Source organism: Erinaceus europaeus, chromosome 9 (assembly GCF_950295315.1).
Source record: "Erinaceus europaeus chromosome 9, mEriEur2.1, whole genome shotgun sequence".
In the NCBI taxonomy this organism is placed as follows: Eukaryota; Metazoa; Chordata; class Mammalia; order Eulipotyphla; family Erinaceidae; genus Erinaceus; species Erinaceus europaeus.
Genome location: NC_080170.1, coordinates 109,613,005 through 109,636,976, shown reverse-complemented (window position 1 = coordinate 109,636,976; position 23,972 = coordinate 109,613,005). Strand labels below are relative to the sequence as shown.

Below are 23,972 nucleotides of genomic sequence, written 5' to 3'. Positions count from 1 at the left end.
GGGCTGTAGGTGTCTCTCTGTCTCTTTCCCTGTCTATTTCCCCCTCCCCTCAATTTTTGTCTCTTTCCAATAATAAATAAATAAATAAATAAATAAATAAATAAAAAAGAGCTAGAACTACAAGATGTGAGATCTACTACTAGGCTGCCTCCATAGTCCAAAAGACTATTTTTTAAAAAAATAGCTTAAAATACTTGTATGGGGGCCAGATGGTGACACACCTGGTTAAGTGCACACCTTACAGTGCGCAAGGACTGAGGTTCAAGCCCCTGGCCCCCACTGGCAGGGGGAAAGCTTCACAAGTGGTCTCTTTGTCTCTTTCCCTTTCTACCTTCTCCTCCCCTCTCAATTTCTCTCTGTCTCTATCTAATAATAAATAAATAGGGACTGGGTGGTGGTGCACTTGGTTGAGCGAACATGTTACAATGTGCCAAGACCCGGGTTCGAGCGCACCACCACCACCCCCCCAATGTGTAGGGGGAAGCTTTACAAGTGGTGAAGCAGGGCTTGCAGGTGTCTCTCTGTATCTCTCCCGCTGTATCTCTTCTTACCCTCTTGCATAACCCTTAACAAGATAGTTATGATTCCCAATGAAATAAGACCTTAGTAGAAACTGTTGAGGTTCCTGAGCTCTCTATTGCTTATTGGATTTTCATGTAAGGGAACTAAGGTTCAGAGAAGTCAAGAAGACTTAGACATTTGTCTCCAAGTAATTACAGAAGCCAGACCTTCCATCTTCTGCACATAATGATCCTGGGTTCATACTCCCAGAGGGATAAAGAATAGGAAAGCTTCCAGTGGAAGGGATGGGATCTGGAACTCTGGTGGTGAGAATTGTATCCTTCTTATTCAGCTGACTTGTTGATCATAATTAAATCAATAAAAAAAATTAAAAAACAAATTTGTCTCCAAACACATAAACCTTGGTTCATGTTATAGGCTGTAGTCAGATTTTATGTACTCTTGCTTTAAGTGTTTCTAACTATTTGTTCTGTCTGTCCCACTCATATTATGGTGAAGCTGTTTTCATTGTAGAGTTGAGGAACAGACACCTGGACACCTGCATTCTCTTTCCTTATCATCCCCAGGCAAGTCAGTACTAGGAACTGGCTGAAGATGGTGGGGCAGGGGGTTGGGGATGGGGAAGGAGGTATAGACATAAAGCCCTATATCAGCAGGGTTTAAATCCAGCGTTATTCTTTCCAACCCAGTGGGTTAGTAAGCTGTGGATGTAGAAACTGGTAATATCTTGAGAGAGTCTTAAGTCACCACCTTCTCCTGTCTCCACAGGTGGGAGCATTGAAACTGAAGAGCAGACCGGAGGGCAAAATCCTGCCATCTGAATCCCAGTCTAGTGCTTTTTTTTCATTGTTCTGTATCTCTGGGCACTTGTCAGCAGGAAGTATTTTCCCCAACTGGTAAGTCTTTAGAAGAAAAGGAAACTCTTCTCTTTCTTCATCACTTTGCATGTTGTAAAAATCAGTTGTTTCCATTTAAAAGACCCTGGTAAGTAGAATGAACTATTGATATGAACCTGAGAAGAACCAAAATGTTCTTCCTTTTCCTCTGGAGTGGACTTCCCTGGCAGTGGGTAAGATATAATAACGCTAATGAAATGTATGACCAAGCAAAGGCAGGACTCAGCTCTTGGAAGGTGACAAGGAGAAAAATTGGAAGAAAAATTGGGAGTAATGATGATCTCAGGATGCCAATAATTGGATTGCTGTTCTCTTTTCTCCTTTGGCACAGAGGCAAGTGCTCTTGAGATTGAAAGGCTGAAATAGAAATGTCAATGAATGGTGTTATGGGCATTTATGAAGAACAAAAGTAATATTACCTCGTGACTCCTGTCTTCTCCTGTGCATGATGCTGTGATCTCGTTTTTTGCGATGACCTTTTGAGTGAGGAGGAGGCTGAATTTGCTTTGGCAAAGTGTGGCCAATTATTTCAGTGGCCAATTAGACTTCCAGTGGGTCTGAATTTGTACCAGTTATACTCAGAGAGGGGAGTAGTGACTAGGTCAGCTGAGGATCCCCTTCGTTTTGGGGATTACTCTGTGTCTAGTGGGTACAGTAGAACATCATCGTGTTGTAAGGGCGGCAGTGGGGTGCCTGGCTTAGTCCTCAAGGGCCTCGATTCAGGATCTTGGTTCCTGCCTGCAGGGAGGAAGCTTCACCAGTGATGGAGCAGTCCTGCAGGTCTCTCTCTCTCTCTGTCTCTCTCTCTCTCTTTCTCTCTTTCTTCCTCCTCCCACCTTTCCTCCCCCTCCCCTCCCTCTCTCTCTTTACCTCTCTTTCAATTTCTATCCTATAAAAAACAAACCAGCAAAAATCATGTTCTAAAAAGTGGGGTGGTGAATAGAACCACTGTGGAAGATTATCTTGTGCTGTAGAGAAATCTGAGAAGAATCACTAGGGGTTTCTGAGAAAGACTTCCAGGTAGGATTTCAAAGCTGTGATCTCCGTCCTAAAGGCTGAAGCTGACTTTACACTGAATGAGTAATATGCTAGGCTGTGTTTATGGTGTGGTTTCCCCAAATGGAGACACAACTGATGTGATTGAGAAAGGCCTAACTTCTTTCAAAGTATGACCAAGCTTGTAGTTCTTTTCTGCTGCCTTTGCTTAATCAATATATCTAAACAAACAAATAAGTAAACAAACAGACAGACAAACAAAACAACATAAAACAAAAGAGCAAGTGGCATCTGGATTCCCATGCATCTGCATAGGGTAGAAGGTCTGCTCTGACTCTGAAACACTTCTGTCTGAAAATTTCAAACGTGGTCTTGAATGTTTCTCTGCAATCATACACTTTAAGCACTACAAGTCTTCATTTTAAGACCATTTTTTAAGAGAAAGAGAGACCAGAACATGATTTTGTAGATTGAATCTGGGACCTTAAGCATGCATGCAGGCCCTGCACTCTCACCACTGAACCACCTGCCTGGCTGCCAAATGTGAGTCTTTGTTATCTACTTTCGTGTGTGTGTGTGTGTGTGTGTGTGTGTGTGTGTGTTTATTTTCAGATTTAATTAAGTGATGAAATGAGATGACTTGCACTTGAATTCAAAACAAAAACCAAGTGTGTAATGGCTGAATGGGTGAGAGGACCTTACCAGGACCAAGCTGCAAAAGACTCAAATGTTTTATTGTCAGGAACCTCATTATGTGCCAACAGTGGCATTTACCTTCTAAAACCCTTGTGCAGCCTTAGGCTCATTCCACAGAGTATGGACTCTGGAGCAAAGTGGGTTGGGGATGTAGCTGGAAATTGGCAAGTTCCAGGTAGACTTCCAGGTGAGCGGAACTTAGCTGAATTCCTGCAGTGCTTCTTGCTCTGCCCTTCTCCTTGTGTGGGTTTCATCCTCAGGATGCTGTACTTCTGTGGCTATAACATAACTGCCTGCTGCAGCCTTAGGATTCCTTCCTCCCACTCAGGGCAAAAGTGTCTTGTTTGCTGTATCCCCGTGGACCTGGGTTACTGTACATTCCTGGTCTGGGCACTGAGGCCAAGAAAATGACTTGCTGCTAACTGGCATGGATGCACTTGGGTCTTCTCTGGCAGGGAGTCTGGAATTGAGCCTACCTAAACCTCGTGGCATTTATGCCATGAAGAAGTGGTGGTGGTGTTATTTTAATAGAATTTCTCAGAATACTAGGAGGGGAGAGAGGACTAAGTTTATGTAGGTAACTATAAACTCTCTTACCAGACTGACAACAGACTCAACAAGGGGTTGAGTGAATGTAGAATCGATTTAGAATATTTATTTATTATCAGATAGGGACAGAGAGAAATTGAGATGGGAGGGGAGAGGGAAAAAGACAGAGAGATACCAGCAGCCCTACTTCACCACTCATGAAGCTTTCTCCCTGGAGGGGGAGACCAGGGGCTTGAACCTGATACCTTGTGCACTGTAACATGTGTGCTTAGCCAGATGCACCATGTCCTATTCCCCTTTAGACTTGGATTCTTGCCTCATCCTCTGAAAGGAACAGAACCCAATTGGGCTGTCACACTGAGAATGCTGAGAGCACTGCAAAGATGTTTCATTAGGAGCTGTTAGAGGAGTGGGACCCTGGAGGAGGCAGAGTGATTATTAGGCTGTGTGTGATTATTGCCTTTAATAATATACAGCCAGTTGGTAGAAAGACGGGTAGCACCTCTAGTTCATATATGTATCTCCAGAATCATGTGGGATTTCTGTCATGACACAGGTGCAAGTACATTTCTAAATAGAGGCTAAAACCCCTAAGGTAGTGAGTACACTTTTCCCTAAGGGTGTTCTACTAGGCAATAGTCATTGCTCTGTTAGAAATTCCAGAAAGAGTGGGTTGGGCTCATGATTTTATGAAAATTGAAACTACATAGAAAGAAGCTTTGGGGCTAGTCTGACTTAAGACATTTGTGATTTTATAAAATGAGAGTGAATATGGTTGGCCTGGGTACCCCAAGGTCTTCCAGTTATTAAATGTGCAGCCTTAGCTCAGTAACATCCTCTACTTTCATTCTCCTGGTGTGAGAATCAGGAAAAATAGTCAGTGTTCCCGTAATTTTCATGTTTGTTTAGAGTATGTACATTGCTGATAGATGCCAACCTGTTCTGCAGGGTATAAAGAATGGTTCATGAGAGTCAGGTGGTGGCGCAGAGGGTTAAGTGCACGTGGCTTAAAGCGTAAGGACCGGCATAAGGATCCCAGTTCGAGCCCCAGCTCCCCACTTGCAGGGGAGTCCCTTCACAGGCGGTGAAGCATGTCTGCAGGTGTCTGTCTTTCTCTCTCCCTTTCTGTCTTCCCCTCCTCTCTTCATTTCTGTCTTTCCTATCCAACAATGACATCAATAACAACAATGTTAAAGAAGGACAACAAAAGGGAAAAATCAAAAAAGAATGGTTCATACATAGTAGGGCATTGTACTTGCTTTCTTCTTTAAAGATTCATCTTGAATATAGAAGGGAAAGAAGACATTGTCTTCTGCAGTCCCCAGCACTGTGCCTGGTCTGCAGTGTATGCCCAGTGTATGTCCTTTTGCCTGACCCACATTTCCCCATTATCTCCAGCTTTGCATGGACAAGGATTTCTTCTAAGTTTGGGTAAGTTGCTAGATCTGGAAATGTTCCTAATGATGATGGCTGAAATTGAAATGAAACTGTGTATTATTACTTCTCACACTTGCTTTTTCTTTAGGCAGCAGGAGGTAGATTCAGAGATCAATGCAGTCTTAAAGCTTGAGAAACTCCCTAGAAGCTACAGTCTAGCCTATTTGGCTGTTGCGTTGTTTGATTAGATAATCACACCTTCTGCTCCAGGCGTGACTGGCCCAGTGGGAGTCAGGAAGGAAATTATTTCCTTCTGTTGATACTAGTATACAATTGGTGGTGGTAGCCAAGGGCTTTCAGTTTTAATATTTCCTCTTTGGTCCTCAGAAATACCAGGTATTAGTCTCTGTCGGAAGCAAAACATTGGTCACTTCCGTCAGAGGTGATTCTCTTGGCTCCGTATAGTTACTTGGTCAGGTGATGGTAGTGCATGTGTGACCAGCTTTCTGCACTATATGTTGTTGCTTCAAACATTATAAAATCATGTGGGTCTGAGTAGCGACCTGCTTTATCTCTGAGAGGGATGTCCTACAATAGGTCTTTGATGCCCATGGAAATAGAATTTTCTCCCTTTATTTTGCTTCTTTCCCCTTAATTTCAGGTTTATCTATTCCCTGTACCCAGAGAAGTAGAGATACTGCAACTCTGCCTTGGGGAGGGATTTGGGAGTTCAGAAGAATGCTTAAGTATTCCCTCACTAGGTTACTGTGTGGGAGAAGGGATTCCCTGAATGGATAGGGAAAGTCATGGGTCCATTGTAGCTCGCCGACTCGTATTTCCTCCTAATTCACTGGTAGCTTGTCTTTCTACATGTTCTATGTCCTGATACCAGTGCTTTTCTGAAACTCAGTGAAGTCTGGGATATTTGGGGCACTGTGATAAATTAGGTGCGGATAATTGCGAGGGAGAGATCTCAGCAATAGGGCACAGGACTTGCATGAAGTCTAGGTTCAGGTATCAGATCTGAGTGCTGCTATGGTATCCCCTTCTCTCCTTTTATCTATTTCCTAAAAAATAAAAGCCAGTAAGTGTATCTTAAACAAAAAGGAAAAGTAATTAGACATCATCCTGACCTTAAAATGCTGCCAGTCTAACTGGAGAGAAAGGCACAAACAGTGCAGGGGTAGATAGCATGATGATGACGACGGTTATGCAAACAGACTCTCATGCCTGAGGCTCCCAAGTCTCAGGTTCAGTCTGCTACACCTCCATAAGCCAGAGCTGAGCAGTCCTCTGGTAAAAAAAAAAAAAGAAGAAAAGAAAAGAAAAAACACCAGATAAACCATTAGAAAAGTAAAAGTATTGCTGGAAAGACACATTTGTTACATAGCAGGTATGTTCAGACCTATGAGGCATTTGGGAAATTGAAGTTAAATTATGACCTGTGATGTCATGGGGTTTGAATGAAAGATGGGGAGAGTGGAGATGGAGAGGGGGAATGTTTCTGACTTCAAAAGATAGCCCTGAGAGAGGACGTAGTGACATCAGAATAAGGCTGTTCAGCTGAGAACTTGCTCATCTTCCAAGTGTGGTTTTCATCTTCAGTTCCCGTTAACATGATGTTGCTGGGCTTGCTGTATTACTGGGAATCACACAGAAATGGTTGTTGTGCGTGATCAGAATGTGGCTGAGCTTATGTCACCAGACTGGTAGCCATCTTTGTACTCTGAAGTTCCCTTCAAGAGATCCTGATAGCAGATCTCTTTTGGTCAGCTTCTTAGAGGCCTCACTGAAAATGATAAAATTATAAGGCTGTTACAATAGCCAAGAGCTGGGCCTACCCAACTTCGATGCTGTTTTTGTTACTTATTGTAGAACAAACTACTCCAAACGTCTCACCTTCATTAAAAAAAAAAAAAAACAGCAAACACTTATTAACTGTCTCAATAATTACTGTGAGTCAGGAATCTGTGAGCAGCTTGAAGAATTGCCTCAAGGTTTCCTGAAGCCACACAGCTCAGTGTCTGTTGAGCCTGTGGTCTCATCTGAAGGCTTGGCTGCGGAGGACCCAACTACTTAACTCATTATTGTCGATGGGGTTTCATTTCAGGGGGCTATTAGACTGAGGGCTCTAATTCAGAAAAAGAGCTTGGAGACTGTTGGCTGGTGCCATTGTCTGTTCCTTGCCACATGGACTTCTCCATAGGGCAGTTTTCAACACAGCACCTGGCTAAGACCAAAGTGATCTGTGACTGATTCCCAGACGCAGGCCATGGAACTCATGGTAATCTAATCCTGAATGTGACATATTGTTCTCTCTGTTCATTTTATTTGCTGGAAGTAAGCACTAAATCCAGCCTTTGCAGAAGGGGAGGACTTGCACAAGGGTGTGCATGTTGGGAAGAGGAGTCATAGGTAACCTTTGTTGGTGCTACCGACCACAGATAACCTAGGGTATAAGGCATACGTCAGGGTAGGAGCAGGACTTACACGGAGCCACTGAATACATCCAGAACTTTTCTGTGGCTAAGTTTTTCTTGGAGACTCTTTTTTTTTTTTTTTTAACTCTACTTAAAATACAAATGTAAATATTGATATATGATGGCACAGGATGCAAACTTGGCATGAATTTTCAGAGGCAGAACACTAGTTTTCAATTAATTCTGTGATGCTGTGCCTCTACATTATATCCCTTCTTAGCAATTACATGTTCTTGGGTGGACATTTTTGAATCATTTTGTTTGAGATCTTTGCACATGAGACACCAAGGGAGACTTGGGGAGAGGCCAGAATCTTCCAGGGCCTTCAAACGCAAGTAGCCAGGGGAGGAGCCATCTGTGGTGCCTGTGGCTCTGTGGCTCTGGTTCAGTACATCTTTTCTACCTTCCACACACAGTCTCTTTGTCATTGCCAGATCATGATTTTTAGGCATTATTTTCCTTCTTCTTCTTCTTCTTCTACTTCTTCTTCTTCTTCTTCTTCTTCTTCTTCTTCTTCTCCTTCTCCTTCTCCTCCTCCTCCTCCTCCTCCTCCTCCTCCTCCTCCTCCTCCTCCTCCTCCTCCTTCTTTTGTAATTTCTCCTTCATCTCAGAAACAGGTTGAGAAAAATGGGGAAGAATCAAGATCTGAGACCTCACTGTTGTCCCTTTAATGAAATCTCAGGATCTGCATCTTCTGTTGGGTCATTCTCTGTCTTGAAAAGCCGCATAAATCTGTGTTATTTGGCTCAGACTGTGTGTCTCTGCAGTTATGAATAACATTTGTATTAAGAACAGTGAGCTGGTGCACAACATTACTTGTGAGACTGACGGGATCAGACAGAAAACCTCAGCCAATACCTTCTGTCTGGCAGCAAATTCTTCTCCAGAGCATTTGTCTCTTCCCGCCATGAAAATAGTCTTTATATAAAACCAAGCTTGGAAGAATGTTCTATGGAAGATGACAGGTTTCTTTAGAGGCCGCCTTAACACTCTTGAAGATTTTTGAGAAGGGGGAGACTTAAATAAGGAAAGCCTGCTTTTATGACTACTTTCTGCTCCACAGCCCCCTCTGTGCTCTCAGTACTTTTTTGTGTGCATTCAGTGGGTTTCTTTCTTATTAATTATTTAATTTTTATTGAAAGTCCCATAGAAGGATATTGCTTTCATTGGGTTAGGGCAGCTCTATAAGGTAGCATTTGGCATAGGAAGGCTTCCACGTGTTACATGTCTGATCTTACATAACTCACTTAATCATTTTTAAGTATGTTTCCTCATCTGAAAAGAGTGGGGGGGGGTGAGTAGCACCTTCCTCTTAGAGCCTTTTGTGCTCACACAGCATCCGTGTATGTGTGACATTATGTATTAAGTGTGGTTCTTCTCCTGTGTGCATTAAGCGTTAGTTTCTACTCTTCTTACTCAACCTGCCTAGAAACCATCCTCAGTTCTTTTTTTTTTTTCCTCCAGGGTTATTGCTGGGGCTTGGTGCTTACACTACAAATCCACTGCTCCTGGAGGCCATTTTTCCCATTTTGTTGCCCTTGTTGTTGATGTTATTATTGTTATTGTTGCCATTATTGTTATTGTTGTTGTTGCTATTGCTGTTGGTGGTGGATAGGACAGAAATGGAGAGAGGAGGGGAAGACAGAGAGGAGGAGAGAGAGAGAGAGACACCTATAGACCTGCTTCACGGCTTGTGAAGAGACCCTCTCCCCCCCCCAAGTGGGGAGCCAGGGGCTCAAACCGGGATCCTTATGCCGGTCCTTGCCCTCTGTGCCATGTGTGCTTAACCCGCTGTTCTACCGCCCAGCCTCCCATCCTCGGTTCTTCTCTTTGTCTCCATATTAACTCAGTGCTCCCCACTTTGTGCTCTTCCCTAGGCTTGGACCAGACCTGGTCCATACTACCACTTCAGATTTTATGTTTTCCCGAAAAACTAAAAGTTGTCACATTTGTAAGTTTGCTTGGGGGTTCCCAATGTGCAAATGCAACCACCATAATCTGTTAACAAGTCCAGGCATTTCAAAGTATTCTGGCCAGAGACTCTCAGAGTTCTTTGTTTCCCCTAGGAAGATCTTTTGAAGGCTGCTGCTGGAAAAGTAGTTGTTGATTTTCAGGACAAGAATGTCTCATTCAGGGGACCAATTTCATTGAGCTACCTTCAGCCACCTCACTTTTGGAAACGGAATTCTGTGGGACCTGCCCAGCATTGACCCTCTTGGATTCCTTCCTTTTTGGGCTTCTTTAGAATGACATCACCTCATGCTGCTGCTTCAATGGTGGCTGGCTTGAGTTGTATCGGTTATTAAAGATCATCTAATATTTTCCTTTTAAATCTAAGGCCTGGCTCGTTCTATGATTAAGCTAGTGATTTATTTATAATATGGTTCGAGACGGCTGCAGCCACTCTATGATGTAATCTAAGAATGACATGAAAACAAAATAGCCTTTTACATAATGAAAGTGTTCCTGTAATACCATTTATAGAAGGTTTTTTTTTTTTTCCTTTCTTTTTGGCCACTGAGGATGGAGATATGCTCTTAACTTTGTCCTTACCTTCTTCTTTCTTACCTTCTTTTTCTATTGAAAGTGAATTTAAAAAAAAATCAGTATGACCCAAGTTCAAGCCTGGTCTTTACCTCACTACAGGAAGCTCCAGTACTGTTATCTCTTGCTCTCTCTCTCTTAAAAATGTTGTTCCAGAGTGCTGAAGCTCCTGTGAGGACACAGAGACACATGTGTACACCTACCCCACCCACAGACTCAAGACTCTACTATTTCAATCTTGCCATCTCCTTTGCCTGTCTTTATTTAATTTTTTAAAAATTATCTTTATTTATTGCACAGAGACAGCCAGACCTACTTTGCCACGTGCAAAGCTTTCCCCCTGCAGGCAAGGACCGGGGGCTTGAACCCGGGTCCTTGTACATTGTAACATGTACACTCAACCAGGTGTGTCCCACCACCAGGCCCCTTCTCCTTTGCCTCTCTTCCCCCTTCCCAGTTTCCCACTTCCATCTCTATCACTTCTGTTATGGCCAGTGTCCTGCTGAGAATCCCAAAGATTCTACTTCATAAGCAACTACGTAGTCATTTATTTACTTTCTCTCTCTCTCTGTCTTTCTTTTCTTCTCCCTACTAGAAATACTTTCTTGATCTTGAATTTTCTTCTTCTAAAGATATATACTTCCCATATAAGAAAAGCTCTTTTGGGCCAGCCCAAATGCACCCCTTTCTCCCAACCATCCCTGAAGTTTCTGCCCCTTAATTAGAAATTGTTTATTGATCCATATTTCTCCTTGAACTTTATGAAGTAGCAAACTCCCCATCCCGACTCCAAACACCTTTCATGAATATTAGAGTTAGGAGAAGAGGAATGATTTCAGGCCAAGAGACTGTATTTCCTTCCAGTTCTGCCCCTAACACTTGAGACTTGAGTAGGTCATCAGCCATCTTTGAGCTTTAGTTCTTTTAAAGAGTCACATTTCCTGTGACTATTTGGCATAGGAGTTCCTTGAGGTGATGTTTGAGAAGGATTCTGAAGCCGTATCCTGACTGAGGAGGAAAAGAGTTCATGATAATTTAGCATTATCTGCCATAACTCTGGATGAGGGCGGGACAGCGGAGACATGTCAGAGGTCTTGTGGTTATTTTTGGATGAGATGATTTGGAGGTTTCTTGTTTTCCTTTCTGGACTATTTTGAGATGCTAACTTTAAGTGTCTTACCCAAGGTCACTCAGCAGGTAGTGGCTAGAATTCTCAACTGTCTAGATGGTTGAAGATTGCACATTGTTATTTTCACATTTGTTTAACATAACTTTGGGAGCTGAGGAAGTTGGATAAGCAGGGCTAGTTGACTATGGCTTGCTGAAGGCACAAGAAGCCGAATTCTTTATTTCTTTGAGTTGAGATTGGATCAGAAGATGCCTTTAATATCTTTATCTCCTTTGTTTTCACGGAGTTATAACGTTCACACTATTTTAATTTATGTCAGAGGTGACATTGCCAAGTCAGGAGGTCAGAATTTTCTTGGCTCAGGGCCCAGAAGGATAACTCAAGGACCCTCCCCCACCCCTATCCCCCACTCCAAACACAGTGCTTAGTTCTTTCCAGAAAGCTAAGTTGAGATCTAGGTCCTCTGGGGGGTGGGGGTGGGAGGGGAGTCCTGAGAGAGAGGAAGAAAGTGAGCAAAAAGGAAGAAATGAGGTGATGGTTTAGGATGGCACTGGAAACTGGAACTCTTTTAAAAAATATTAATTTAATTTATTTTATTTTGGATAGAGATAGAGAGAAACCAAGAGGGGAGGGGAGAGAGGGGGGAGGGAGGGAGACCTGCAACACTGTTTCACCATATTTGGAGCTTTCCCCCTACATGTGGGTAGTCTGGGGTTTTGAACCCCACTCCTTGCACACTGTAATGTGTGTGCTCAACCAGGTGCACCACCTCCTGGTCCCTGAAATTGGGCTCTTGGGGAACAGAAGAAGGAAGGGGAGTTGGTTAGTGTGGAGACAGGAGAAAGATGGAAGATGAGAGAGCAGACAGGGAAGGATTCTGCTACAGGGGGATACCAACTGTTTCTTTTCTTTTCTTTCTTTCTTTCTTTCTTTCTTTCTTTCTTTCTTTCTTTCTTTCTTTCTTCCTTCCTTCCTTCCTTCCTTCCTTCTTCCTTTCTTTCTTTCTTTCTTTCTTTCTTTCTTTTTTTTTTTTAAATTTTATTTATTTGTGAGAAAGATAGGAGGAGAGAGAAAGAACCAGACAACACTCTGGCACATGTGCTGCTGGGGATTGAACTCAGGACCTCATGCTTGAGAGTCCAAAGCTTTATCACTGTGCCACCTCCCAGACCACACCAACTGTTTCTTTATGGCATAGGAATTATGGGAGCGGTAGGTAGAATATGGGAAAGACAGTAATAGGAAAAACTTGCAAGTATTAAGAAAAGACCACAGATGGGGTTTTCTGTTTCATGAGGTTCTGAGTTCTCTATCTTGAAGGTGTTTAGATGAAGTCTGATGATGATGACTTCTTGTGGAGGGAATAAAAAATTGGACTGCCCAGCAGAGAAGCCATTACAGAAGCCAGACTTTCCACCTTCTGCACCCCATAATGATCCTGGGACCATACTGCCAGAGAGATAAAGAATAGTAAGGCTTCCAATGGGGGTGAGGTGGGATGGAATGTGGAACTCTGGTGGTGGGAATTGTACCCTTCATCCTATGGTCTTGTCGATCATTATTAAATCAATAATAATAAAAAAAGAAGTTGGATTGGATGCTCTTTAAGGTACTGCTTGTTCTGAGCATGTGGAATATTCTAAAGACATGGGTGGGGAGCCCGGTGGTGGTGTACTGGGTTAAGCGCACATAGTATGAAGTGCAAGGACCTATGCAAGGATCCCGGTTCGAGCCCCCATCTCCCCACCTGCAGGGGATTCCCTTCACAAGCAGTGAAGCAGATCTGCAGGTGTCTATCTTTCTCTCCCCCTCTCTGGCTTCCCCTCTTCTCTCTGTTTCTCTGTCCTATCCAACAGCAACAGCAGCAACAACAACAATGGGAAAAAGATGGCCACCAGGAGCAGTGCATAGTGGATTTGTAGTGCAAGCACTGAGCCCCAGTGATAACCCTGGAGGCCAAAAAGAAAAAAAAGAAGATGGGAGTCAGGTGTTAGTGCAGCGGTTAAGCGCACGTGGCAGTGAAGTGCAAGTACTGTAGTAAGGATCCCGGTTGGAGCCCCCGGCTCCCCACCTGCAGGGGGTCATTTCACAAGCGGTGAAGCAGGTCTGCAGGTGTCTGTCTTTCTCTCCCCTTCTTTGTCTTCCCCTCCTCTCTCCATTTCTCTCTGTCCTATCCAACAAAGACGACATCGATAACAACAACAATAATAACTACAACCACAATAAAACAACAAGGGCAACAAAAAGGAATTTTTTTTTTTTAAAAAAAGAAGACATGGTGCATTTATTTAAAAGATTTCTATTTCAAAATGAAGTCTTTGTGGAGGAAAGCGATTCCTTTTCTTTGCCTTTGGCACACATTTAAGTGCAGACTTATCTTGAGCAATCTTCTTGTCCCACTTAATATCATTGATGAGGCTAACAGAGGATAGCTGCATAGACTTTGTAGTACTGAATTTATTTGTGAGGACAATCTCAGTGTTTTCTCTCTCTCTCTCTCTCTCTCTCTCTGAATCATTCTAGAAAATTATGTAGGTCTTTGCCACACCTCTCCCCATCCTCATCACACTGCTTTTCCCATATCAGAATACTTGGACAAATAAAATGAATGTGTTTGTTTTCAACATAAATCTTTTTTGTAGTTTATAGGAAAATTCATGGTACTTAGTGAAGAGGCTTGCAAATAATAGTGCTACTTCCTTCATGTAAGTGTTTACTTAGCAGGTACTGTGTGTGTGTGACTCTATTCCAGGTGCAGGGAATACAAGTATGAACGTTAAGCAGACAAGCCTTCTGTTTGATCGAGGCAGACGATACCCAAATTAATGAACATATTATTAATAATCATGTAGCGATCCATTTTTAGTTGAAAAACTAGAGCAACTTAGTACGGGCGGAGTAATTCATTGGTCTGAGAGGTCTTATTGCCGAAAGTACTTGTGTGCATGAGCAGGCACATGAGTGGGAGTGGAGTGACCAAGGTGAAGAGTGCAGGAGAGATCACACATGCTAATGAAAGTAGCACCCGCAACAATATGTGTTCAACGTGCATTGACGATACTCAAGGTAAATGGCTTCTATGATGTAGTCTGCTGTAATCTAATAAAAGGATGACAAACATCATTATCTGGCATTCAGCTTTAAGATACGGGGCAGGCGGGGGTAGGGGTGGTCATGGGTGAGAACTGGGGTCAGCTCAGGACAGATCTAGTTGTGAAGGGGTACTGCGTTCTTTCTGCAGCCGCCACAGTGGAGGAGTCTTGAGTCTCTGCTCCTGAGACTTGCACACCTGCAGGAGGCTGAGGCCTGGCAGCAGATGGGCAATTGCACGCCTAATCACCCATTCAGACACCCACTTTTTGTTTTCCACATGCAAATATGGTTTTTTTTTTTTTGCAGATGGATTTAGTATATTTGTTGCTTCCCCATTTTATTTAAAACAAAACAGAATGACCAGCCGTGCCACTTTAGGGCAACAAATAGAAACAGAAGTATTGTCGTCTTTGCGGTGCGTGCTGGGGACACGGATGACAGGCTCTCATAGGCAAATCAGTCTTCTCTGGCCTCCATTTTATTTTTAATTTATATTGCTTCTCCTGACTACCACTACTCGTTTTTTTAAAGGGCGTTAAACAGGGGGCATTGTATTTTTTTTTTCCTCTAAATCATTCTCTTAATATTCTAGGCTACAGATTTTCTCTATTGTGTTGACTTCTATTATCACCTTTTTAGTTTCTGAACATGTGGCCCATTGTGGGAGGGAGCCTCATGGAGCCTCCAAAGGCCACTGGCAGGTGGTGCCTACAACCTCTTCCCCCCTGGAAATAAACAAATAAACAAGCACAAATGAGAAGTATTTGCCCTTACTGATGGGCTATTATTATTTGTTGTGCACTAGCATGCAAAAAGTCATTTCCATTTGTCTGGGGGCTTGGAGGTAAACACTGATATTGGCTTTGGTGGGTGGTTATTTTATTTCTTATGAAATTTAGGACTCTATAGTAAGGTGTCCGATTTGGTAGTTGTGTTGACACTTATCCTAAATTCTTCACTTCATGATGAAAGAACTGGAGGCTCAGAGGTTTAAAATGACCTGTTAAAGTGCCCAGAAAGTAGGAGGGTTTGAACTCCAGTAAGGGGAGCACTGATGTGCCTCTATGGCCCGTGGAGCTGGCTGGTGGCCTCCCTCCTCTTTGACCTGGGCTGATGGAGACACTTCGGGGATTTGTAGAAGAGCTCATTTTCAGGTGAGGACGTGATGTGATTGGTGTCTCTGCATCTCATTTTTCTCTGTAAGTCTAATAAGAAAACCCTTTAGGTGTAAAATCTTTATCAGATAATTAATGATCCTCGTTATGGTATGTGTGCCTGCTTGTTGGCTCGCGCGTGTGTGTGATCGTGCGTGCGCTCACAGCAAAGAGGAAGCTGGGGAAAGAGAGAATTCTAGAGTTTAATCCCTTAAATGGAGAAACAGCCCATTTGGCACTAGGAGTTCAGTAATGAAGCATGGGATTTCTGAACCAGAGGACTGACTAGGGCTTACTGAATTGGGTTGATTTCTGTTTTAGAAAAGGAAACTGGCATCCAGAGTGGTTGAAAGTTTTGCATTAAGTCATCTCACTTGATTGAATGGTTAGCATTTCAGATCAGCACCATATTTTGATAGATATATATATTTTTGGCAAAGCTTTCTGTATTGCCGGCTTGCTGCATAGACTGGTTAGCCAGTGGGATTGCTCTTAGGAAGATTCTGCCTTCAGTCAGGACTTTCGCAGGAGGAGCATGGCAAGAGCCTAGGGTAAACCTTTCCTTCCTTCCTTCCTTCCTTCCTTCCTTCCTTCCTTCCTTCCTTCCTCCCTTCCTTCCTCCCTCCCTCTCTCTCTCTCCCTCCCCCCCTCTCTCTTTCAAATGTATTTATTCATTTTTCTTTGATAAGACAGAGAGACATTGAGAGGGAAGAGGGAGATAAGAGAGGAAGAGAGAGATATCTGTGGCACTGCTCCACTACTAGTGTGAAGCTCCCTTCCTGCAGGTGGGGATGGGGAGCTTGAACTCACATCCCTGTGCATGGTAATGTCTACACTCAGCCAGGTGTGCTACCCCCCTGCCCTGGTAAGCCTTTTCTTACAGACAAAGTAAGCAGATCTTCCTACCATCTGTCTTAATCCACCTTCCCCAGGACTAGCTTGTAAGTGACTCTCTGAAATTGGTTTGCAGTTCTAGGTTAGTTCACTAGTCCTCTAATACAGAACCCTTAGATCCTTTCATGGAGAATCAGAAGATGCTGGACTATGGGGGTATGTATGCAGAGAGCAAGGCGGTACATTTGGAGGTGGAGAGCAGGACTGTTGAGTTGTATCAAAAAGATTCTAGTCAGGAGCATACTGAGAGAGGCCCAGTGGCTGCAGGGGTGATGAATGATTCTGGGGACCTACCAGGGGAGTACAGGCGTCTACGAGGCTGGGGTGAGGCAGGGACTATGGATATAATATGACTTCAACCTGCTGTGTCTGCTCTCTGCTTGGGCCTCTCACAGCTGTCTTCCCTCAAGTACATACTGTTCATTGCTCCTGCTGGCATTGTGTGACTGGCCGCACATGCGTCCCACAGGCTCTTAGACGGTCCCTGCTGCCAATGAAACCCCTGTGTCCATGTCATACGGTCAACTGTCTTCCTCCCCGTGTCTTTCCTCTTCTCTTCCAGCTACTCCCTCCAGCTCCCCTTTTGAAACAATCAAGTTGTCAGAATTGCTTGCAGACTCGTTTACATTGATTTGTTTGCATTTCGTGACTAATTTGCTTCCTGTTCATATCTGAAACCCATTCTCTTTATGTGAAACCACGTTATAATATCCTTAAATTCTCTTGGGCTCTTTGATTTTTTTTTTTTTTTTTTGATGGAAACAGGACTACTTTTCTGCTCTCCTTGGACCTCCAGCTTTTCGTCTACATAAGTACTCCATTTTTGAAGAATTCTTTAGGGAGTTCCTGGCTTGGTTCAAATTCTCACTATTAAAGCAACCGAAATGACAAAAATCCCAAGTTGAATGTGCTTTCCTAAAAACTATTTATGTAACCTTTACCTTTCGGGAAGGTATAGCAGCGGGGAAGAGGACATCCTGAGAATAAGAGGAATATGCCAGTGAGGCAAAGGTCTATATCAGTGACCTCTGTTCTCTGGGAAGCGGGGCTGGTTCTTGTTCTGGTCCAGTGAGCCATGAAGTTGTGGATATTTTCTTATCGGGCTTAGGGATGTTAGGGAGGCAGGATGCTCTTGTCGTTAACACACATCATTTGTTCTAGCCTGGTAATGTTTATGGAGTAACTTTCCTAATTTCCTAGTTACGTGGAGTATATAAGGAATGTAGAGCTTTTTTTTTTTTTTTTGTTTTTTCTTTCTCCACATTGGGGAAACTGAGGCCAAGAGAAACTAAGACCTCCTCTCCCAACTGAAAATGTTAGATGGGACCAGATTAAGAATCTACTACAGTTTATCAACTGCTAATGGCAACCTGTGACTTCATACTTAGAGCAAGCATCTCAACCTGAGTTATGTTGTATTTTGGCCAGTAGCCATATTTGATGATTCCTATTGGGTTTATTCAGCCAGTTTCTTACTTGGCCACATGTGCTTGTTTCTTTCTTTCTCTTTTAAAATATGTTTTACTCATTTTATTTGAGAGAGAGAGAGAGAGAGAGAGAGAGAGAGAGACTGACTGACTCCAGAGCACTGCTCAGCTCTGGCTTATGGTGGTCCTGGGAATTAAATCTGGGACCTCATAGCCTTAGCAGGAAAGATTTTTTTGCATAACTCTCCAGTCTAGTTGTTTGTTTCTTTTTAAAATTTAATTTATTTTTATTTTTGTATTGATTTAATAATGATCGACAAGACCATAGGGTAAGAGAGATAACAGTTCCACACAATTCCCACCATCAGAGTTCCATATTTCGTCCTCTCCCGTGAAAGTTTTTCTATTGGGAGTTGGGCGGTAGCGCAGTCGGTTAAGTGCACATGGCGCCAAGTACAAGGACCGGCGTAAGGATCCCTGTTTGAGCCCCCAGGTCCCCACCTGCAGGAGGTCGTTTCACAAGCGCTAAAGCAGGTCTGCAGGTGTCTATCTTACTCTACCCTTCTTTATCCTCCCCTCCTCTCTCCATTTCTCTTGGTCCTATCCAACAACAACGACAACAATAACAAGAACAAAAATAACTACAACAATAAAACAGCAAATGGCAACAAAAGGGAATAAAAAAATAAGTAAATATTAAAAAAAGAAAGTTTCCCTATTCTTTAACCCTCTGGGAGCATGGACCCAGGATCATTACGGGGTGCAGAAGGTGGAAGGTCTGGCTTCTGTAATTTCTTCTCTGCTGGACATGGGAGTTGACAGGTTGATTCATACTCCCAGTCTGTTTCTATCTTTCCCTAGTGGGGCAGGGCTCTGGAGAGTGGGGGTTCCAGGGTACATTGATGAGGTCATCTGTCCAGTGAAGCCAGGTTGGCTCCTAGCTACTACATCCATTTTGGGGTGTATCTTTTCATTTATTATTTTTTTTATTACTACAAATAGCACACTGAATAGGAGGGCAAGTTTGCTGAAGATACACCCCCCAACTCTGTGGCAGCCATATGTAGAACCATTGCAAACTTTTTTTTTTATTGAAAGAATATATTCAGTGAGCACTGTCTTTCCCCACAACCCCCCAAAACCAGGATTACTACTGGGGCTTTGCACTTGTAGACTCCACAGCTGCTGGTGGATTTTTTTTCTTCTCTTTCTCTCCCCTACCCCCTCTCTCTTCTCTTTTAAAATATTCTTTTTCTTTTAAGTTTACTAATTTTTTTCTTTATTATTGGATAGAGATGGAGAGATTGTGAGGGGAGAGGAGATAGAGATGGAGAGAATCAGAGACACCTGCAACTCTACTTTACCACTTGTGAAGCTTTCTCCCTGCAGATGGAGACCTGGGGCTTGAACCTGGGTCCTTTCACACGATAGTTTGTGCACTTAACCAGACCAGCCCCTCTCCTCTCTCTTTTCCAGAGCACTGTTCAGCTCTGGCTTTTGGCGGTGCTGGGCATTGAACCTCAGACATTTGGTGCCTCAGGCATGAAAGGCTTTTTGCATATGCATGATGCTATCCCCCAGTTCTTCTTTTTCTATTTTTTATTATATAATGTATAATATAATACTCATTTATTTATTATAGACAGTGGGAGAGAGATTGGGAACAAGAGGAGAGACACTGCTCCACTGCTCCACTGCTCCACTGTTCACAAAGCCCCGCCCCCACCCCCCCAAGCAGGAGCTCCCATGAAGTGGTTTGGTCTTTGTGTATGGTGTTGTGAATCTACTCCTGGCCCCCTTTGACAAGCTTTCTTAATGCAGAAGTGAACGATGATACAAAAATGTCCAGGACATGGTCCTACCTTCACTGCTTACAGCCAGGCGTAGCGAGCTCTGTCTACAAATAGACCGTGAAATGACTTCTCCTTTTTTGGGGGGGGCTCTCTTTTACATATGCAAGTGTCAAACCTGGGCTAGATAATGTCCAAGGTCCCTTTTGATGCTGACATGCAGTTGTTCACTTTGGATTCATCGAATAGGCAATTGTCACTTTTCTAACTGAAAATAAGCATACATTCCTTTCCCTCCCAGTTTATTGGAGGCAGTGCTGTGGATGATTGAGGCAATCACTTCAAAATGCTTTAATAAGCAAGTTGGAGAAAGATATTATATAAGTTTGAGGCATTATTATTAACAGAAAAATGAAAACAACGACTGATGTTTTTAGAGTGAGAACAGATGGTTCTTTTGTTTAGAATCTGAGTATAAAGGACAGGGAAAAAAGAGAGCCTTGCCATATTATTTAGGCCCTGAATGTGAGTGACTTTAAAATGCCAAAACAATCTGGTTAGGAAAGTCCCATGGATTCAAAATAGCTCCTGAGCTGATCAAACTATAATTAATATAACAAAAAAAATGACAGTAAGAAAAATCCTCATAAGAAATGCCACGGTGACAATTGACACAACCTTACAAAAACTCCCATTTTTACGTCAACTCTAGAAACTTAATTTTGCTGTCTTCAGGAGTTATACCACACAGCAGAACAAATTAGTGGGAACTGATTTTAAAACTGTATTTCTTGCTAAAGTCATCCCCACCCCTCTATAGGTATTTCATAAAATCGTCAGGATTTACAAGAAATTGGCGATCCTCTCCCACCTGTGAGGCTGGACACTAACAGAAAAACTAGTGTGTTTTGGGATAGTTTAATGATTTATTTGTGAGAAAGAGAGAAGGAGAAGGAGGAAAAGGAGGAGAGGAAGAGGAAAAAGAGGAGGGTTGAGGGAGAGAAAGAGAAGCGGGGAGGAGGGCGAGGAGGGGGAGGAGGACCACCACCAAAGCAGTTCTCTAGCATATAGGGATCTGGGGCATGAACTCTGCATCTGATACTCGAGAGTCCATGGTTCCATCCACTGAACCACTTCCCAGGTTTCAGACATGTCTCTGATATCTGATTACTGTAAAAAATGGCGACTAATCCCTAGCACTGCAAAAACGGTATCATCTGTTTTCCATCTACACCATGCCTCAGCCTCGCGTGAGCTTAATGTGCAGCTTGGCGATATGAGAATACGGCATGAAGCCCAGCCAGTCTCTCTTGGCGTTACTCTCGATCGCACTCTGTCATTTCACAAACATCTCATAAAAACTGCAGCAAAGGTGGGCGCGAGGAATAACATCATTGCAAGACTGGCCAGCTCCTCATGGGGCGCGAGCGCTTCCACACTACGATCATCCTCTCTGGCATTATGCTATTCCACTGCAGAATACTGTGCCCCAGGATGGTTCCGTAGCCCCTATGTCCACTTGGTCGATTCCAAATTATATTCCTCCATGAGGATAATTTCTGGAACCATCCGTTCCACCCCGGTTCCATGGCTGCCAGTTCTTAGCAACATCGCCCCGCCAGATATTCGTCGGGATGCGGCATCATCTAAGTTCATTTCCCACGTCTACGCTCGACCGGACCTGCCAATATACGCAGATATCTTCGCCCACCCTGTTCAACGCTTGACGTCTCGTCACCCAATCTGGTCCCCTACGCCTACACTGAACTTCTCTGTTCCAGTCTCTTGGAAACAGAGCTGGCAGTCAGCTGAGGTAAAGAACAAACACCTCATCACAGACCCCTGCAAGCGTCAACCCGGCTTTGACCTAGCACGTTATGATTGGGCCCTCCTCAATCGCTATCGAACAGGCCATGGCCGGTGTGCCGCTATGTTCCATCGCTGGGGAGCCAGAGACGACCCGAACTGCCCCTGCGGCTCCAGACAGACTATGACCCACATAGTCAACGACTGCCACCTCTCCAGATTCAAAGGAGGTCTTGAAACTTTACATCAGGCTCAACCTGACGCTGTTGACTGGCTGCGGAAGAAGGGCAAACGCTAGAAGAAGAAGAAGGGGGTAGTTAAAATTAGACAACTACCCTCACTTGGGTGGTGTTGCAGAAGGCTGGATCTGGGAGAAGCTTTCAAACTCAGTTGTGAAATGATTTCTTTCACTCTCTTTCTTTGTTTCTTAATTTCTTATGATTTGTCTCTGTAATACCCTGTTGGTTAATAATGTCCTTTTGGCACAATCTTTGTTTCTTGGTACCTTTCTCTCTGGGTGTACAAAAGATGCATCTTGTAAGAATGAGGTCACAGGCCATCAGTAAGTAGTTGATAAACTGCGCTAAACTCTTAGTGGGATCCCATTGAACATAATCAGTTGGGGTGGTTTCAGTTTCTCTTGGCCTCAGTTTCCCCATTGTGGACAAAGAAGATTAGACAGTATGTTGACACTAATCTGAGTTTAGCTCCACAATTGTAAATAGTCTGGGAATAGCTTTTAATTAAGGAGCCTGTATAACACAAACGTGTTTCCACCAAGACTACCTTAAATTGAAAGTCATTCACTCAGGAGGGAGTGTCTTTTTGTAAAATAAATTTATTTAAGAAATTTTAATTTGACCTTGCCTTGAGGGGGGGGGGATAACATAATGGTTATGCAAAAAGACTTTCACGTTTGGGGGTAGATAGCATAATGGTTATGCAAAGAGACTCTTAAGCCTGAGGCTCCAAAGTCCCTGGTTCTGTTTCCCCTGAACCACCATAAGCCAGAGCTGAACTGGTTTTAAATTAAAAAAAAAAAAGACTTTCATGCCTGAGGCATGAAATCCCAGATTCAAAACCTATCCTCCACTCCACTCCACTCCATCAAGCCAGACTTGAGAATGCTCTGATTAAAAAAAAAAAAAAGTTGATTTGCAAGACTGTTGTCTGGGGAGGGTGGGGGGAAGGTACAGTTTCGTGTCATCTCCCCAAAGATAGGTGCCAGCATGCCTCCTCGTCCACCGCATCCACCAAACAGTCATCTCCTTTGGCCAGAGGACACTGACTTTTAAAAAAATTTTTATTTATAAAATGGAAATATTGACAAGACCATAGGATAAGAAGGGTTCATTTCCACACACTGCCCACCCCCAAAGCTTGAAAGCTTTCCTATTCTTTATCCCTCTGGGAATATGGACCCAGGGTCATTATGGGGTACAGAAGGCAGAAGGTCTGGCTTCTGTAATTGATTCCCCGCTGAACTTGGGTGTTGGCAGGCCGATCCATACTCCCAGCCTGTCTCTCTCCCTAGCTGGGCAGGGATTTGGGGAAGTGGGGCTCCAAGACACATGGTGGGGTCCTCTGCCTAAGGAAGTTGTGTTGGCATCATGGTATCATCTGGAGCCCAGTGGCTGAAAAAGAGTTAAGATATAAAACAGAACAAATTACTGATTAATCATGAACCTAAAGGCAAGAATTTGCAGATGAAGATTTGGGTCTCCACTTTGGAAAAAGCTAGTAGGTCTATTTTAGGTATATTCCAGAGGGCCGGTGACTTTACTAGTTTTTTCCTGAACCTGACATCAGATATGCAGTTGGACCCAGGCTATTGTTTGGGGAGATGGTGTCATAGCTGGGAAAAGGATAAGAAATCTGGATCAGGGAAGAGAGTATCTCCCAAATATGGGAAAAGTATATAAATATTGTTAACTGTAAACCCCATCGGTTTGATATGGGGCATATATTCAGCACAGGAGCCTAGGACACTGACTTCTTAACCATGCCCAACCCCTCTCATCCAACCTCCCCCCTGCTCCCCAACTTCCTTGAATCTGTTGAAATAGGCCATGAATGTATTAAAGTTCCACTCTGTTTTTTTCTTTGCTTTGTTTCTTAGGTCCAGCCTATCATAGAGATCATCAGTGTTTGTCTATTGTGAAATCAACAGGTGGCTCCGTTTAGGGTTAAACAAGTGAGAGGTTTATTCATAAAAGTCACTGTGAGGGGGAAAAGTCTAGCTAAGGGGATTGACGGAAGTCAGAAGTCTTAAACTAAGCTACCCAAGATAACAACTTGAAGAGACCAGGAGGAAGATCAGTCTGGAGCTAGGCCAATAGGAGAGTACCTTGAGGGAGGTATTCCAGAAAGAGGAGGAGCTGCTTCTGGTCCTTTCTTAGATATCCCCTCCTACCTACATTCCCTTGGGCATATGTTGACATCATCCATATGCAAATTGTGTCCAAATTCCTATTGTGAGCCAGGAACTTCATCACTACATTTGTCCTTTTCTGGGAACCTGGGAACCTCTGGGACTTGAACCTGGGAGCCTCTGCAAGTCTGGTGTGGTACCCCTGTGCTATCTCCCTGGTTGGAATTTTTTTTGATATGTTATGAAAG

General features: G+C 43.4%; 1 protein-coding gene across 10 annotated transcripts in view; it reads left to right on the top strand.

Annotated features, from left to right (window-relative positions):
• LOC103115819 (lipoma-preferred partner) overlaps positions 1-23,972 on the top strand; it is a 474,645-nt gene that overhangs the window by 76,954 nt on the left and 373,719 nt on the right. For 9 of the 10 annotated variants that reach the window (XM_060198522.1, XM_060198525.1, XM_060198523.1 and 6 more), the window contains one exon: positions 1,291-1,418. The exons of the other annotated variant lie outside the window; for it this stretch is intronic. The gene's annotated coding sequence lies outside the window, so the exon portion shown is untranslated. The remainder of the gene's footprint in view (positions 1-1,290; positions 1,419-23,972) is intronic. 10 annotated transcript variants of the gene reach the window in all.